Raw genomic sequence first — 17,461 nt, 5'->3', positions numbered from 1 at the left:
ACACCACTGTCTGAAAAAGTTAGTCACATTATTTTACACAGGTGGTTAATTTCCCATCCCATAAACAGAAAAGATAAGACATTCTACTTGCAGAGCAGCACAGTCATTGCCTTCAAGTAATTTGGAACTAAATTTAGTTACATGTATCTTTACCTATCACAGTGAAGCCAACATCATCATCGTACTACTTTGGTTTTTACTCTGAAATTTCTGCTGATTAAAAAACTTGAAAGATTAAATTTGTTTTCTCATAAGCTTCTTTCAGATGATAAAAACAAAATAAAAACTGCCTATGATTCATATGCATTTGATTCAGAACTCTGTGACTCTTTAGCAGGTAATTAGATGTAAAACAATAAAGGCTGCTCATCTGGCTGAAGTGAGGAAAATATCCTGAAAAAAAAGTATGATGATCTCCTTGAGTAGCAGTGCAGGATATGAGCAGAGAAAGACAGCTTTGCAAAAAGAATCAGAGACACAGTATCATCATGATGTGCAGTTAAATCTTTAACATAAAGAAATAAACATACATAATCTATTAGACTGCATAAGAATTAAAAATAACTCTTTTATTCTCAGTATAACTTTTGCTTACTAGATAAACCCCAGCACAGTCTCCTTTACAGTGCATTTAGTTCATATCTGTACCATAAGTCTACTTTGCTTTGATCAGCCTCTCTACCAGCCAAATGTTTCAGATGGTTTTCAAAGGAGCACATCTGCTCACAGAGACAAAGTCACATCTCATGCTCTGTTGAGGACAGTGGTGTTGTCAGAGCCTGCAAACAAGTGACAACCCACAACTGCTGCCAGGAACTCTCCCTTGGGCTAGTCACACCACCTCTGAATTAGAGGTTTGTTTGTTTCGAGGGAAGCCGGGGAGTTGAGGGGCTGATGCAGCAAACCAGAGAGTAGATGATGGGGGTTCATTTCTGATGCCTTAATCCACATTAGCTATGCCAAGAGCATAAAGCTAAATAGAGTGAGCCTTACTTTTAGGGTATGTTTTTTGGTCAGTTTTACCTCCTGCTCCATTTGTACTGTGGGATTTTATTCACTCAATGTTTTGATAGTTGTGCTGGTTTATATAATTGCTGCCCTTAGCTGTTCATTTCTGCCCCTGTGTTACCCCTCTCTCATGCCAGCACAATCATTTCTGCAGCTGATTTTCTCAGTTCACTTTACTGTGCAATCTGGCTTGTAGTTAGCAGGAGAAAATGTGGGTTTTTCATGAACCAGTTTCCTGATCTTGTTCACTTTGAATATGCAAAGAAGGAAAATGCTTCTGAATACCTAAATTCTTCATGACTGCAAAGGGAAAGAAAAGCTTTTCTAGTATTATCCCATAGGAAATGTTCCAAATTCAAAGTAATAGCCAGCCTGCAGAACTGACTCCTGAAGCACTACTGCCTTCAAAAGGCACACAAAAATTTCTCTAGAGCTGGCCATCTAAAAGGGTAATGGTTGTCACACCAGTTACAAGCAGAGCAGTGACAGTGCCCACACCATGGAGGAGAACACCAGAGCCTCAGCTGAGCTGGGTGCTGTGCCACACAGAATGTGATGGGACATCTTGTTTTGTACCAGTTCTGGATCCGAGTCTGTATAAGGGAAGGGAAAGGTTCTATCTGCATGAGATTTCTCAAGTCTAAGAAGAGCCAGCTAAGCAGTGAAACATGACAAAATGCCTAATTCCAAGGCTAGCATTGCTAACCCACCAGCAGAGCACTAGTGAAAGCAATCTGCTACAGTTGGCTATGTATTCATCCTGGTATTTGGAAGGCAGCATGCAGAGGGACTTCAACAGGAATAAGCCCTTTCTGCTCTTTGCCTGTATTTCATCCCCTGCCTCAGCTCTTAAAGATCTAATTTCTCCTGCTAATATAGCTTAAAAACATGACTGTAATAAGGCAGTGTTTTCCTTAAACTAGAATGAATTTTAAAAACAATTCTCTGTATATAAAGTCTAGGTAGATTTATTTTTCTATTGAAAATTAAAGTTTACTTTTGGCAGATGATGAGGGAGAAATGGGTTAGTGGAAAGCAAAGACGTATTCTACCCTTGACTTCTTTTGTCCGGTCATCTTTCCTCCATTTGCCAGAAATTACAAAGCAATTGAGTTCAAAGGCACCACACATTGTGAGTCAGAGACTGGATTTCCAGCGTGTTTATGTTGGATGTATTTGCACACTGGTTGTAGCGAGCGCTGTGGCCCCACACCAGAGACAGACATGCCCACGCCCCCACTAGCAGCCTTCCAGCACCTGATGAAACAGGAATTCCTGGCTGGGTGGGACTCCCTTAAACCCTGCATATTCGGAAGAAAACAGTTTCATATTAGCATAACAGATTCCTCATCAGTGCTTTTTTCTTGTTAAAGCACGAGACCCGGGCCAGACTCTGAGCTGGCTCAGGCAGCGGGGCAGCGCGGCTGGGGCAGGTGGGCACGGAGCCCCTGCCCACCATTCCTGCCCACCATTCCTGCCCCGTCTGTGCCGGGACAGGCTGGCGCTGCCCAGCCTCGGCTCCGGGCACCGGCACAGCTGCTGCCAGGGCCTCGGGGAGCGGCGTGGCAGCAGAGAGTGCCAGCCAGCAATTAAAGCACACTAACAAAGAGCCTCGCCCTGCTCCCCGCCCCTGCCATGTACCTCTGAGCCGAAACTTGCACTTCTCTAACCCCACAGTGAACCTGCTCAGAGCACTACACTGGCAGAAAACTCACCCTACCAAATGAACAAACAAAAATTTGACAATGTTTCTGCCAGATTTCCTCCCTCCACCACTTGAGCCAAGTGCTGGTGCTGCAGCAGCCAGCCAAGGGGCAAGGAATGCAGCGTACTAACCATTAGCTGAGTCCCATTTTGATAGCAGCCAACACCAGATCATCTTGGTTAAGGTGTCAAACCATATCCTGATGAGACGCAGACAGTCTTCATAGCCTGCTGTAGGCCTTAACGAGGGGATGGACAAACATAGCCTTCAAAAAGCTCCCCTGACAAGACTTGAACATACAGAGGACGTCAAATCTGGCAGACGAGCTCTGCACTCCCTTTCTAAGGAGGAGGGAAACCCAAGATCTTTTAATAAGTAAGAGGAGTTAGAAATAGAGGAGGCACTCATACATGACAACAGATGTTATGTCATTTTAAAAAGCTTTCAAATTTTGAATTTTTACAATTGTATTCGTGCCCCAAGGATGCTTGAGAAAAACAAGAAAAAAACTCAGATGCAAAGAAAGCAACAGTCAGAAGTGTGACTCCAGGGAAGGGCAGGGAGGGAGGGCTCTGTAGCATGAAAGTAGCTGAGGAAGTGAACATGGAAGCTGAGAGCACAAGAGTGCCCATTTGGGGCACAAGACACTGTCTTTAGTTTCGGTCGATGAACAGAGCCACACGGGAGAGACACACGGTGTGCACACAGAATGCTTCCCTTCTCCATTTGAAAGGCATGCTTAGGTCAGGAGCTCTCTCTGGGCTAATTGCTTGAGCCTGAAATGGCAGTGCTGGTGTCTGGGAAACTGTTTCTATTTATTATAAGCCTGTCTGCTCCCCAGGCTGTAACCAGCACAGACTCCACAGGCAGGATCAGACCTTTCAGGAAGGGGATGTCACACTGCCTTGCTGGGCAACTGATGTCACTGCCTCCTCTGTTTGCCTTAAGCACGTTAAGGAAAGTTAAGGCTCTCATTCCAATTTTTTTTTTCATGCAAGCTGCTTGTACTAACCAGCTGCCAATATTTCAAATGGAAAATGTGGTTGGTAGGGCAGATTAGCAACTTGTGTTGTCCTGTTTCTAACTGGTATCACGTTATCATGTGCTAGTGGCTGCAAATGTGGATGCAAATGCACCTTATGCCAAAACACTGTATTAATCTTCGAATTCCTGCATGGTAGCAGTACTAAAAAACAAAGCTTCTCTTTCTCTCCATAAAAGAAAGAAGGAAAAGAAAAAAATCAGTGTGGGGAAAAATTCCCCCACCTGTAAGGTTTTTCTCTTCTTCACTGACAATTTTTGTGTGTGAACTACAGTAGCTTTTTGTATTGAACGCTGGCCACTCCTAACTGATGAGCTCACTGCTGTTTGCATCCTGAAGAGTCATTAGGGCAGAAACTCAGCAACAGCAAATCAGTTGCTTCACTGAAGAAAAGAGAGCAGTGTTGATTTATGTCAGCTGAATCTAGATTCATCCTGCTTAAAGACACAGATTGTTCCAGTAAGGAACCTCACTCAGCTTACAGGGGAGGGATGAAGCAGCACTTAACCAGGTCAAAGGGCAGGTGGGGAACCACAGATATTTCCAAACTTACAGAGAAAAAAAGCCCCACCACTAGGCTTGAAAGATGTGTTGTAAAGAAATCGCTGATTATACCAGTACACTAGTCCTATGAATTTTTCAGGAGGAGAGTCACACAGGCCAGGGGACATTTGATTACTTCGTGGTGGGAGTGTAAAAACACATGCCCAGGAGCAGCAGCAAAAACATAGCTCCTCAGGCAGCAAAATGCCTTCTGGAGTTTCCTGGTACTGGTGGAGCAAGCAGTGCAGGGTGGAGTGACTGCAGATTTCTCTATTTGCTGAAGAGGTACAGTGCTTTTTCCCCTGCAGGGGGAAAGGAGTATGTGGAGGTACACCCTTCTCCCATCAGCTGTCTGCTATCCCTTCCCTTTGGAAGTCACACCTTGTTATCAGCTCCATCTCCCCCCACTCCCAAAATGCATGTGCTGCAGTTTGTACAGATGCCATGTGGCACATGGCATAACATCTTGGGGAAACAATGCACTCACTTCTGTTGTTCAACTGATATTAACTCTGTGTGCTCATCGCACTCTAAGAATCCCTTCTTGGATCAGTGATGCCATTACTGCAAATAGCAGTAGAACTACAATAGACTCTATCATTCTTTCCTGCATTTGAATTTCATCTTGTACTGGTTGGTGCAGTTTTTTCTGGGAGGCCACAGTTAGTTCCCATTGTTTTACTCAATACAGTTATATTGGTACTTCTAACTGTTTCAGGACAGCAAAAACTTGTTTGCTTTTATTTCATCCTCCTCTTATGTATGGATGCAGTCATAGGTTTAAATGTGCTATGGCTCACAGTTGACAGCTGTGTAGGTTTCTTTTCCAGTATTCTAGAAATTACAGTTTGCCTTTCACAATTCCTACTACATGCCACTCCTACTGCTCAGTTGTTAGGCAGCAAAGCACATTAAAAAAAAAAAGAAGATAATTAGAGGGTGTCAATTCATTTTAAAAGAAAAAAAGCCACTGAAAAGCCACATCACTCAATTCTGATTCAGAAAAGATCATGTTCATACCTGGGCAACAGTGCATTTAGTACTGCTACACTGTGCAAGGACTCTGTGAACCTACACCACAACGCAGTATTTCCCTGCTGTTCTGTTGTAGGGAAATACCATGACAGACTGTGAGGCAGTCATGGTAAATAGATCTCTTAGTTTCTTCAGCAAGTTAGTTTCTTCAGTAAGTAGTTAGAATACTACGCAGTATTCTATTTACCTGGATTTTAGAAATTTGTTTTGGCATTTGTCTAGTTAGTAGGACTGGCTGAAATATTCTGTAGCAGAAGGAGTTAACTATGTGGAACTGCTCTTTAACTGAAAGGTTTTTTTTGTCAGGGGCAGTAAATACTCAAGGTGGGGGCAGGTGGTGGAAATAAAAAAAAAAAATCAAAGAATTTTGCATTTCCCCCCACATTCTAGGAATGCTTTGTCTTGATTTGTTTTATTTGACAGTTACTTAGTAATTATTCAAGTCTGACATTATGAAAACTAATGTTATTCCATAGTATAAACAATCTTTGAAGGTCAGGTGGGAAAAGAGGATATAATCATATCTTTGAAGTACACAGTTTATCATTCCAAACTAGAACAAAACCACAATTAAAAAAATGAGAGAGTTCTCAGAGTAACAATTTTGCCTCCTGACTGATAATTTGTTTTTAAGACCTCTGCATTTTTTGCTTCATGAGTGATCTGCTGAATGGCCTTGTACAAGTCACTTATCCTCTTTATGCCTCAGAGCAGATACGGCTGAGAGAGATACACACGAGCTATAACCATGTGTCATTATGCCAGGGCATTGCAGTGTGTCAGCCTGACTATTATCTTCTTCTACCTACATGGGGTGCATCCATGCAGATTTTGCTTACCTAGACAAGTCTACCATTTGCAATTTCTAATAAATGGGGTAAGGAACATATACTGTAACTGCTCAAAGTTTAGAGAAATAATCCCTCCCTCCCTGCCCCAAACAACAACAGTCATTTTCCCTCTGTCTCTTGTGACTGCAGTTCTTGGAAGCAGAGCTGCATACGTGATGCAGCTAAAGGCAATTGGTGGAGGTACTGTTTTCAGCTGCATAAGATGTGATCTCCTGTTCCATGACAGCAAGAAAATTCAGTGCCTGTTTTTATGCAGTAGCAGAGAGATGTGATTGAAATGGCAAATACACTCTAAAAAGAACAGACACGTCCAAGGAGGGCAGGGGACACAACCGTGTGGGCAGCAGCCCTGGGGATAGGGATCTGAGTGGCAAGACCATGTAACAAACATTTTGAGGTGCATTATTTTTAGCTGCTCTGAGATTGTCAAGTTGCTACACCTCCGGTTGCTACAGCCAAAATACACCCCATAGTTATAAAGCTTCCCTTCAGAGGAAGCTGCAGGTTTAGATGAGCTCTCCTGCTTGAGTGAAGACCTTTCCTGCTAACTACAGATCTATATATGTGTTGTCAATTGTGCCACCCTGGAAGCGCTTCATCTACTAACAGCAGAATGTTAGAGGATATTACTGCTCACAAATGCAAAGTTAGAAAGATTATATTAAGCACACATTAGGATACCTGACATTAACTACAGCATGTTTACACAGTTTATCTTCCCACAGCCTGTCTGCTTTAAATGCCTTTGCTGAAGTGGCAGGTTTCCATTCCACAGTTACCTGAAAGAGATGTGAGCAGGAAGAAACTCTCGAAGCTGCAGCTCTGAGCTAGCCATATGTTACTTGCAGATGCAGAACACTTACCGATTAAAATTCAGAGCAGCTGTGTTCAATGATAAAATGATAACTAGTATCAGCTCTTTATCCAGGGAGCTGAGCCACCATCATCTGTATAAGGGAAAAACAGTGAACTGTTTCCAGTGAACTGGATGGAAAGTCATAGACAGCCAAAGGAAGGACACAGAATCCCAGGAACTCGTTTTGTTTGCAGCATTTATCCAGGTCAGCTCACAAGGTGAGGAATCCTTAAAGGACCTGCACATTCCACAAAATCAGACTTATTCTAGTACATCCTTAGCACTTTCTTCACTCTGTGTGCATGGGAAGCTCCCTTTTAAAGTTGCCATTCCTATTAGAAGCACTTTTATTATCTTATCCCTTCTAGTTTCAGCCTCAGCTCAGCAGTTGCTATTTAACTGGCAGCTGATCCTCTGTAGCTGTGTGAGCAACCAACAAAGGTCTTCCCACTTTTTATCTGCTGCTCTTTATTACAACTGGAGCTGAAAAATGAGATGACACATCAAAAGGATTTGGTCTGGATTTCAAATGTCATAGTATTCAGGGTTTTGTTGATTCCCTGGTTTTGGATTCAGACCACTTTAAAAAGTCAGTCCCCAACAGCTCATTTCACCTCCAGATATCAAGTTCCCCCACACAAACTCACAGTGTGTCTGGCTACACAGTCCCAAACCATTTTACTCTGAATTGCCTCTTACATGCTGCCCCTCACCCTGATGACAAGTCTCTGGTAGCATTTGACAGTGGCTTCCACTGTTTGCCCTTACTTTGCTCTCACAGTTGCTGTTGCCCTTTTCACCATGGCAACAAGAGGGTGTTGCATGGACCAGCTGACCCCTTTGTGCTGGGCTGTAGGCACTCCATACTCCTGATCCATCTTCTCTTGAGTGATATTGTTCTCATTAAGGATTCAAATCCATTACTGGAAGGAGGCTTGGGACATAATGCATCTTCAATGTTTCTTTTTGTGAACACTTATTTTTCCTTCTCCCTTGTAATTCTTGATTTAATTAAACCCTGAAACAAAATCATTCAGGCTTACTCAGTAGATGTTACTGGTGTTCTCAAGACAAATCCTCTCACCAGTAAAGCTACAAGCATACACCCCAGTGGGCACATGAGTCAGCCTCCTGCCAGTGTGGTACGGGCTGTCAGGGTTGGAGGAGTAAGCAACAAACTCCTTTTTTCATGGCAATGCACATAGGTGCACTCTTTCCTCTGAGAATTCTGGTGATTTTCTTATTTCTGCCCCTTTTGGCAGTGAGTCCAGAGAGGGGTGGCAAGAAGGCAGAATGAATCCTCAGATTTTCTCCCCGCTTTGGGCACTGCAGTCCACACCATCCCAGTGCATAGAGCACCTCGATTTAGTTTTCTCCAAGATCTACACTCTCCTGCTGCGGGAAGTCTCTGCCACTTGTATCTCACTGTGGGCTCCAGATCAACGATGCCCTCAATCAGTGCCTGGGATCATTAAGTCATGATCAACATGCTTTTGATCAGTGCTTAATCAACTGCAAATCCAAAGTCTCAGAAATGAAAGATTTCCCCCACATGCTGTGTTTTTGCAGTTCCTCACATAAATGTGAAAGGCTTCAAGAAACACAGCTAGGGATGAACGGCTGCAGTAGACAAAAGTCTGTTCCCACAAATACATTACATATGCAGGGCTGTTGCTTTTTAAAATTCTCTTCTTGTGTCAGAATAGGAGACTTACAAGCCTTTCTTCATTTAAATATGAGTTTTTGCTACCAGATTTCTAAATGATAACCTAGACCTTTGCCTATTGATAGTACCACTTTGACCAAGATGTGAATGTGATGCACCATCCTCTGCATCTCTTTATAGAATGATATTTTCATTCATTAGTTTTAGCTGAAAGCTGGTGTGGTCAGGAGCCTTGTTTCACTTGTCAGTCAGGACCTACAAGTAACTGAGTAGTAATTTGTGACTGGGAATAATGACAGTTTTTCTCCATCATAGAGTCAGTGGAATTGCAGCATGGCAGTGGCCAGCAAAGATGTTTCAGAGCAAATCACAGCCATCACAAATAGGTGCACGCCAGAAACTTTACCAGAGTCCCAACGCTATCACAACCACAAGCTCTTAGCAATTCTTATACTTGAAGGCAGTTCAAGCATCCTATGCCAGTTTTGCGCTAGAATTTACTAATATTTTGTGGCTGTAATTATGAAGATCAACAACCTTTCCTTCGTATAAATATATACCCATAAGCTGTTGTCCACTCCCACTAGCCTTACTTTTCTCAAGACCCAGATGTCAATTTCACTTATTTTTAACCTGGAGACATCCCTAGTTTTCATTCTTGTAACTGCTTCCTACAATTTGTTCTGTCCCCTTGGATGCTTCCAACCTACATACTATTTCGCTTAACTCCCACCCCCTCCTTGTAAATCAGGAACATCTTCAGAAGCCTGTCTTTCTTCCATGGTCTGGTGCCAACACACAACCTGACAATGAAAACTCCACAGCTTTTTGGTTTTCACAGCAAGTTTTATCACTTCACTCTGCCCTTACCAAACAAATAAGCAGTGCAAGAAAAGCTTCATTTGTGCCTTCTGAAACAGGGTTCAGTACTGTTGTCTGTACAGAGTCACTATCTGTACAGAGAAGCCATAAAAAAGAACAAGACAGAAGGAACCAACATGTGCATTTAAACCCAGGGGAGCAATGAAAAGGCCAACTGAGTGACTAGTTAGGACTAATTAGTACAGAATCTGACCAATTTTTCTATTCAACATTTGTTTCATATATTCTTAAAGAAGTATTAATTTCTAATCATCTGACAAAACTCCACTAGCTGTTAAATAATATGTTCACAAGGTCTTTTGCCTTGCAAGCTTAGGAATGTGCCCTCCTTCTTGCAGCACTGAAATATGAAACCTGAGAAATTGCAGGTTTTTATATGCTATTGAATCACTTCAGAGGCAGAAGCACAATGCATCTCCCTTCTGAACAAAGTTGTAATAACTAGAAATAACTGAACAGAATTTAAAACTAACCTCTGCAAGAGCAGGCCATTTTTGTTACTTTAAATGTAGGGGAACTGTTTGTTTTTGTTTTGTTGTTATTTTTCAAAGCACATTCCATGTAGGAGAATTCCTATTTCCTTTTGAGGCACAGCTAATCCAAAAGTTAAACTTAGAGGGCGTGGCACGGCAGGGAAGATAGGACACTAGCCTTGCTAAGACCACAGTTATACAGAAGAAAGATGAGAAGATGGAGAAATGGGAAACTCACTGATTATTTCCATTTGCTTTCTCTTGCTCAGGGATAATCATAGAAGACAATGCTGGAGATGGATACATTTTAAAAATCATAAATGTAAGGCGCAATGAGGCAGCAATCCACAGCTGCAGAACATAATAGTACAAAACAAGGAAAACACAAGTATAATATAAATTGCTATGCAACCAGTGAAGATGGAAAATATTAAAACTGTAAATGGGACAAATAGTGGAAGAACATGGATTACTAAATCATTAATGTGCAGTAAAACTAGTTTTTTATATCAGTTAAAATTAAAGTTGAATTTCTCCAATTGTCATTCTGGTTTTGTGTGTAAATTGATTAGCAGTAGCAATTGCTGCTTTAAAAAAAACAAACACCACCCCCCCCCCCCGAGACAAAAACAAACCAAAAAATCCAAACAAGAAAATCTCAACAATCAAAAAAAAAACCGCAAAGCCCCACCAACCTCCCCCCAAAAACTGTTTTAGCATGATCCCATAAATTGAGTCAAGTTTTATGATTACAGATTTTTCTGTTTCATAAAGTACATAGAAGACACTTAAAGTCTTTGGGAAAGAGAGAAAAAGAACAAATCAGCTGTTGGTGTACTAGAGAGCTCTGGATGTAGTCAAAAGATCTTGCAGTTCAGACACAGAAGAGTTTAAAGGGGAATGTTTTATTTGCTCCTGGAGATAGTCTGGATTGTTTAGGAGCAGAAATTTATTACTGGCAGTGAGAATGCAGCTGATTTTCCATTAGCTGGTATTACTGGGCAGTGGAAGGGTCACAAGCAAATAAAAGCTTTCAGGTCTGCCACATCTCAGGTAAGTTAACACCAACTTGGAGCATGTGGAATTTCAAGTTTTGAAGAAGATCAACAGCCTTGTGGCCTCTCCTAGCCCTGCACCTCCACTTCCCTGTTTGTGTGACAAGGTCAATAATGAAACAATGCTTCATTTTTGTATGTTGGGGAGCAGCGGCTGAGGCTCAGCTGGAGACCAGGAAGGGAAACCCATTTTATGGAAATGGGAAGCCACACACAGCACAGGATGCAGCATGAATGACTTTGTTTTCTTTTTAAGAAGCACCCAAATTCTTTCATAAAGAACATTTTCATCAGCCAGCAGTAATAAACTCCCAGGCCTCGATGCATCACTGATACTATTCTTACCCCCTTAAACAATGGGCCACACTCCAGATCCTCTGAGGAAAGCAGAACACATTTGGAGAAAGGCACAGGGGCCTTAAGCCATATGACAGAGCCTACAATACACAGCAGTAAGGCGCTAAGGCTGCTGACAAGTGTCCAGGCACCACCAGGTTCCCTAAATAGACAGATCTGTAACAAGTCTGATGTTTCACAATTTCCAACCTGTAAGAACATCAGTTGCTAAACACTCCACCTTCATGAGTTTAGAAAGGAGAATTTAGAAAGGAAGTAAGTTTAATAAAATCCAAAGGCAATTAAAATCCAAAGGCACACAACATTACTGTTAGTCTTGTAGGTAACACCAGAGTCTATGTACATTAAAGTTTGCACAAGTGAAAGCCATCTTGCATCACAGCAGAACTATTTGAGCTGGTGGGCACAGATGCCAAGCTAACACAAGCACCAATGTGCACAGTTGCAGCAGAACTGTTCTATTGAACAGAACTGTTCTATGTTTGCAAGTATCTGCAAACAGTGAGGCTAATGGCAAGTTTACCAGCAATAGGAGAGAGCTTTTTATCTGTGTGATAGCAATTTTAAGGCTTAATATCAGCAGCAGATGCAGTAACAGTGATGCACCCCTTGTTCTGTGTGTTCTGGACTTTCTTTTGCACCTTTTGGCTTATGGCTCATCAGCCCTTATGGCTCAAGGTCTGGACAGCTGTACCATTCTGGTGCCCAGTCTTATAGCCATATCCCAAAGAGATAACCCAAGATTAGCTCCCCATCAGGGTTAGTACCATATGACTCAGTAAGAGACCAGCACTTCCATTAATATCTATATTTCAACGCATAACATTATTAGTAAAAGTATGAGATCACCAATAAAATAAGAGAGAAATTTAATTTATTTTTTCACTAAGACTCTAGCCAGTGTTATCTAAATCTATGGTCAACATGGTTTTTTACACTCACTTGCAGTATCACTCATTTTACACATCCTACACTGCTAGAGCACACTGTGCTTCTGCTGATGCCAATAACAAACAAACCAAAAAGGTATGCAACAAAAATCTACACACCAGACCTTTGCCTCTAGCAGAAAAAGCTTGCAGCTACCCCCACTAAAGTGCATCCACCTCACAGGGGGCAAACAGCAAGAGCTCAACAAGCAACTGTTCATGGCTAAGCAACAGTTTAAGATGAGATTTGTAGAAACTTTGACTCTCTGCCACCTTCCAGTTTACTCAGCTTGATTTCTCTCATGCTTCAAATAAAAAAAGATATATGAAAACATAAAGTATTCCACAATAAGTTTCACAGCAAAATATAACACTGGGCACCAAATAAAACAACAACCAATACAAACAGTTTGGTAAGATAGATAGAAATTGGATTACTTACAGCCCTAGCAGCCTTCCATCATCTTCTACAGAGAATGGTTGCCAATTAGAGTTATATGTTTTAGTAAACTTTGTTGTTTGTGCTAAAAATGAGGACAATAAAAAAAAGAGGGGGGCATAGAAATCTGTTTAGGATTAACCCCTACCTCTGAGGTTGTGGTAACAAAAGTATTCCAACTCCCTGCCTCACACTATAGGCCCTGGAGAGCAAATGAGCTGTGTCATCTTTCTCTCATGCAGGGCAAATTCACAACATCTGGCTAAACAAAAAGATACTCCCCCACCAGAACCTCATCATGCAAAACAAAGTTCCTGCAATTAAGCCAATCCGTTTTACCCCACTACTGCTGTAGCTCAGCCCCACTGTTATAATCCTTTCTTGTTTGTATTCTTTGTGTGGCTCTTTTTATACAATGTAAATATGCATTTTATAGTCAATGAGTACAGCTATTTTTGAGAAGGGATTGGATCAGTTTTGGAGAGTAAGAGAAATGTAAAATGAGCACAGAGGCAGAAAAATTGAAATTATGTAACAAAGCATATCGTAGAAGGGCATCTAGGTTGTAAAGCCAAGTACTTTCAAAGCTACAAAATACTAAAATTAAATTTGTTTATGCAATTTTTTTGGAGGGTACTCTTGTGGCTATATGGTATAATAAAATCCTTAGAAAGTGATCACATGCAATCGATTCTTCTGAACTCTCTCCCTTTCATTGCATGAAACAGACAATGTTCACTTAGCAAGAAGCTATTCACTCTTTTGTGGGTTGGTTTGTTTGTTATTTTTTATTATTTTACTCAATATCTGGCCCATGCCTTACACCCAGTATAATAGTATACATCTGCTGAAAGTATAGAAGTATTAGTAGGGTTTCGGTCAATTTTATCCTGTGTGTTATATTGTATCCAGCTGTCCCACTGGCAAAGATGATTTTAACATATCCATGGCATGAGAATGGAATGAGCCAGACTGCAAATACAAAAGTGGGACAAAAATTGGTAATGTAGGAAATACTCTATACTTTTTGGTGTCTGGTTCAAGATGTGTATATTCTGATTTTTTTCTGTCTCATTCCCTTCTCTCAATGACTGTTTACACAGGTTAAAACAGAAGGAAGGTGGTAAGGACAGAAGCCCATTTAACCATCTGAATACTGAAAGTGAAGTTTCAAATGAGAAAAATGTTACTGTTGTATCACTCTTATTTTGCAAACAGAGGAAGCAAATTTAAATACCAATTTAGGAAAACTAGTGCAAGCTCCTATGAGGATATCACCACAATGGTGCAGTGTATTTCAGTATTTTTATTACTCCTGCAACATTCTTTGGCATTCATGCTTCAGTTTTTATTTCAGACCACTATAAAGAAAGTTCAAATTGCTGTAAGGATTTCCATAACCAAAATAAATTTTGAAAAATAATGCATAATTGAGCTAGATTCATGTGACTCTGTATGCACCCTGTAAGATTGTCTACTTTCAGAAGTCTCCTCTTAGATCAGTTGCTGGATTCCCGCAAACTACTCAAAGTAAGTGGCTCTACTTTTGTTTTGATCATTACTGCCTTATACAAATCTACCTGAGCTTGTAGTTTCTTTATTCTTTTCTTAAAGCCAGTTTCTGATACGGGACTGTAGCTAATATATCAATCACTAGTTCCCTGTTCCAACTTCTTTTGGAAGAAGTGTCACTGGAAGCTCCGGCCTTGTGCTGGAGGAGCTCAGGTCAGCATTGCATTATACACCTGCAGACTGGTACACTTCAGTTCAGCCAAAGTATTTAAGACTTGTGTTCAACAGAGCCCTTGATAAATGGGTCTCTGCCAGAAGCAGCGCAGTGAAAATCAGAACACCAGCAGAACAGAAAGATTGCTGGTAAGGTAGGAGATTGCAGAGGTTTCTGGGGATATTTTCCAAATGAAATATTTTCATGTCCTCTATGAACCTGGCTCACCTCCCTATTGCTGAACATGAAGACAGGCTTTAGTCGTCAGCGACTTATGTGGTTTTATATTGATCCAAAATCAGTGGCCTGGAGCTTTTCCTGAAAGATCATTTAAGTACCACAACTATGTTTTCATCTCTGCCTTTAGTCTTGGTTCATCTCAGACAGACAGTAACAGCTTTCAGGAAAATATCTTTTGGGTAACAGGGAAAAGAGGAAATAACCTCTGCTATCAAGGATAAAATCGTCAAATCATAGAAGCTTTTAGATTGAAAAAGAGCTTAAAGATGATTGAGTCCAACCATTAACCCAACACTGCCAAGTCTACCACTTATCCATGTCTCTAAGCACCACATCTACATGTTTTTTAAATACTTCCAGGGACAGTGGCTCAACAACTTCCCCAAGCACCCTGTTTTAATGCTTGATGAGCCTTTCCATGTAGAAATTTTTCCTAATATCCAATCTAAACCTCCCCTGGTACAATTTAAGGCCATTTCCTCTTGTTTTGCCACTTTTTACCTGGGAGAAGAGTCTGACACCCACCTGGCTGCAACCTCCTTTCAGGTAGTCGTAGAGAGATAGGTCCTCCACCTCCATGTAAGCCCATAGTAATTACAGTTGATCTTAATTAGTGTATCTTAACTTTAATGAGTTATGGGCATAAAATGCAAAGTTGAACAGTTTTGAGTGCACTGGTTTATTAACAGAGACAAGCAAGTCAAAGTCGAATAAAGATCATACCAGCTTATTGTTTTAAATATCGAATTACAACATCTGCAGCCATCATGAATTCCATGTCTGTGTTCAAGTACTCATATGGGGGTAAGATAAGGCTTTTGCATGGGATTTAAAGAAAACCATTTTAAACTTCCAGACCATGGGAGCTAAAGCTGCAAAGAAAATTCACTGCCTCTCAGTACAACTTGTAATACAATTAATGTGATCTAGGAACAGAGTATTTACAGGGCAATTTGCAGTATGTAAACTGTTAAGCACAAAATGGCACTCTTTAAGTCATTAAACACAATTCACCTTCATTAGAGGCACAGTTGGGATCCAGGGATTTCTTTTTTTGTGAGTGGGAGCAGAAAAAAAGGTTGTCAGGAGGATGACTTCCGTAGAATTTAATCAGGTCTAATACCAAGTAAAAGTGATCAAAATTTTGTTTGATCAACACAACTCACAAAATATTTCTTCTCAACAAAACTCGGATATTAAGCTTATTAATGCACTCAGGAATTCATCTTTAATATGTAACTCTAGAGCACAAAGCAGTTAATGTGATCACAGTCAAATTGCAATTAGGTTTCATCAAGACTGATATAATGGTATTTTCCTTCATGCTAGACAAACTGTTAGTTAAGGAACTATAGCATCGTTTCGCATGCTTTCTGGTTTTAATAAGCAAACAGACTTGAAAAAGCCCCATAGTGGCTGTGTTTTAGTATGTTTTAATCATCCCAAGTAGTAATTCCTAAACTGAAGTCTAGAACTATGTACAGATTTAACTGTTTCACTGAGTGATTTTAAAGATTCAAACTCAGTTTTTCTTCCTGTGATTTATACATCTGTTAGGGCAAATAACATTTTCCTAAGGATCCTGGACCTCATTAAGTATAAATTACCTTTCCTCATGTGAAATTCATGCTGATTTCTACCAGGAGTAAGTTTGGGTGCAAGTACCAAACACTACAGTCTTGTTTATAATTTTGAAAAGATGGATGGGCCAGAGGGCCCATCATTCTTGTGTGAAGTTTCCATGAGCTCTTCCAAACTAGATAAATGCAGCCTATGCATGTGACTTCCCATCTGTGTTCACAATCTAAAGTATAAGTTCAACAACACCGTTGGTTTGTACAAACAGGAACAACTCTAGTGTCAGTACTTATGTAGAAGGCAGTAGGCCTTACTCTTACTCATGTGGATGACAAGAAGGAACAACAAAAGTATTTCTGACTAAAGGAAACCCTCAAAACCCAGATCAGGCCTCCTGTAAGAACTCAAGAGACTTTCACACTGAAGAGTAAAAGGTATAACGAGAAAGAAGAATTTTCTTTTCCTAAGAAATGTGATGTTGGAGTCACTATTTTACTACCTTCTTATTTCGAGCAGATATGATCTAGTGAGCCTACAGCACACAACTCAGACTCAAAAAACATTACTAGACAAAAATTACTTGCAAAAAGAGAAAACTAACAACTGCCACGGATTTTGATTAAGAGAAAGAAACAACTTATTTCCCAGCATCCAACTGAAATACAATTCTTAGAACCTGGACTTTAAGAAATAACAGTAGGTATTTCAATACTTTCCTTGATTCTTTTTTAATTTTAGTTGAACTATATTATGTATCTTGAGATGGTATTTCTTAAACCACATGACCATGGCAAGAGAGCTTTAAAAAAATATTTGTATCTTGGCTCATAGAGTTAGTCACCTCTCTAACATTTTTGTTTGATGCATAAGAAATTAATAGAATGACCCAGATTTTTTTAGAGTTCCATATAAATTAAAATCATAGAAACACAGGACAGAAGGGATCTCAAGAGAGCACTTAGTCAAACTTCCTGCATGAAGGAGGCATCAATAACACTTAAATCATCCTTACCATATTTAAACTGTTCTTAAAATTGCTGGTTAAGGAGTTTACCAGAATGTTTCTCTGTAAACCA

The 17,461-nt window shown here is 40.5% G+C and overlaps 1 long non-coding RNA gene across 1 annotated transcript in view; it reads right to left on the bottom strand.

Moving 5' to 3' along the window:
• Positions 1-17,461, bottom strand: part of LOC125329777 — a 146,171-nt gene that overhangs the window by 75,147 nt on the left and 53,563 nt on the right. The window lies entirely within an intron of this gene.

Source organism: Corvus hawaiiensis, chromosome 8 (assembly GCF_020740725.1).
Source record: "Corvus hawaiiensis isolate bCorHaw1 chromosome 8, bCorHaw1.pri.cur, whole genome shotgun sequence".
Classification (NCBI taxonomy): Eukaryota; Metazoa; Chordata; class Aves; order Passeriformes; family Corvidae; genus Corvus; species Corvus hawaiiensis.
This window is presented reverse-complemented; position numbering and strand designations above follow the sequence as displayed.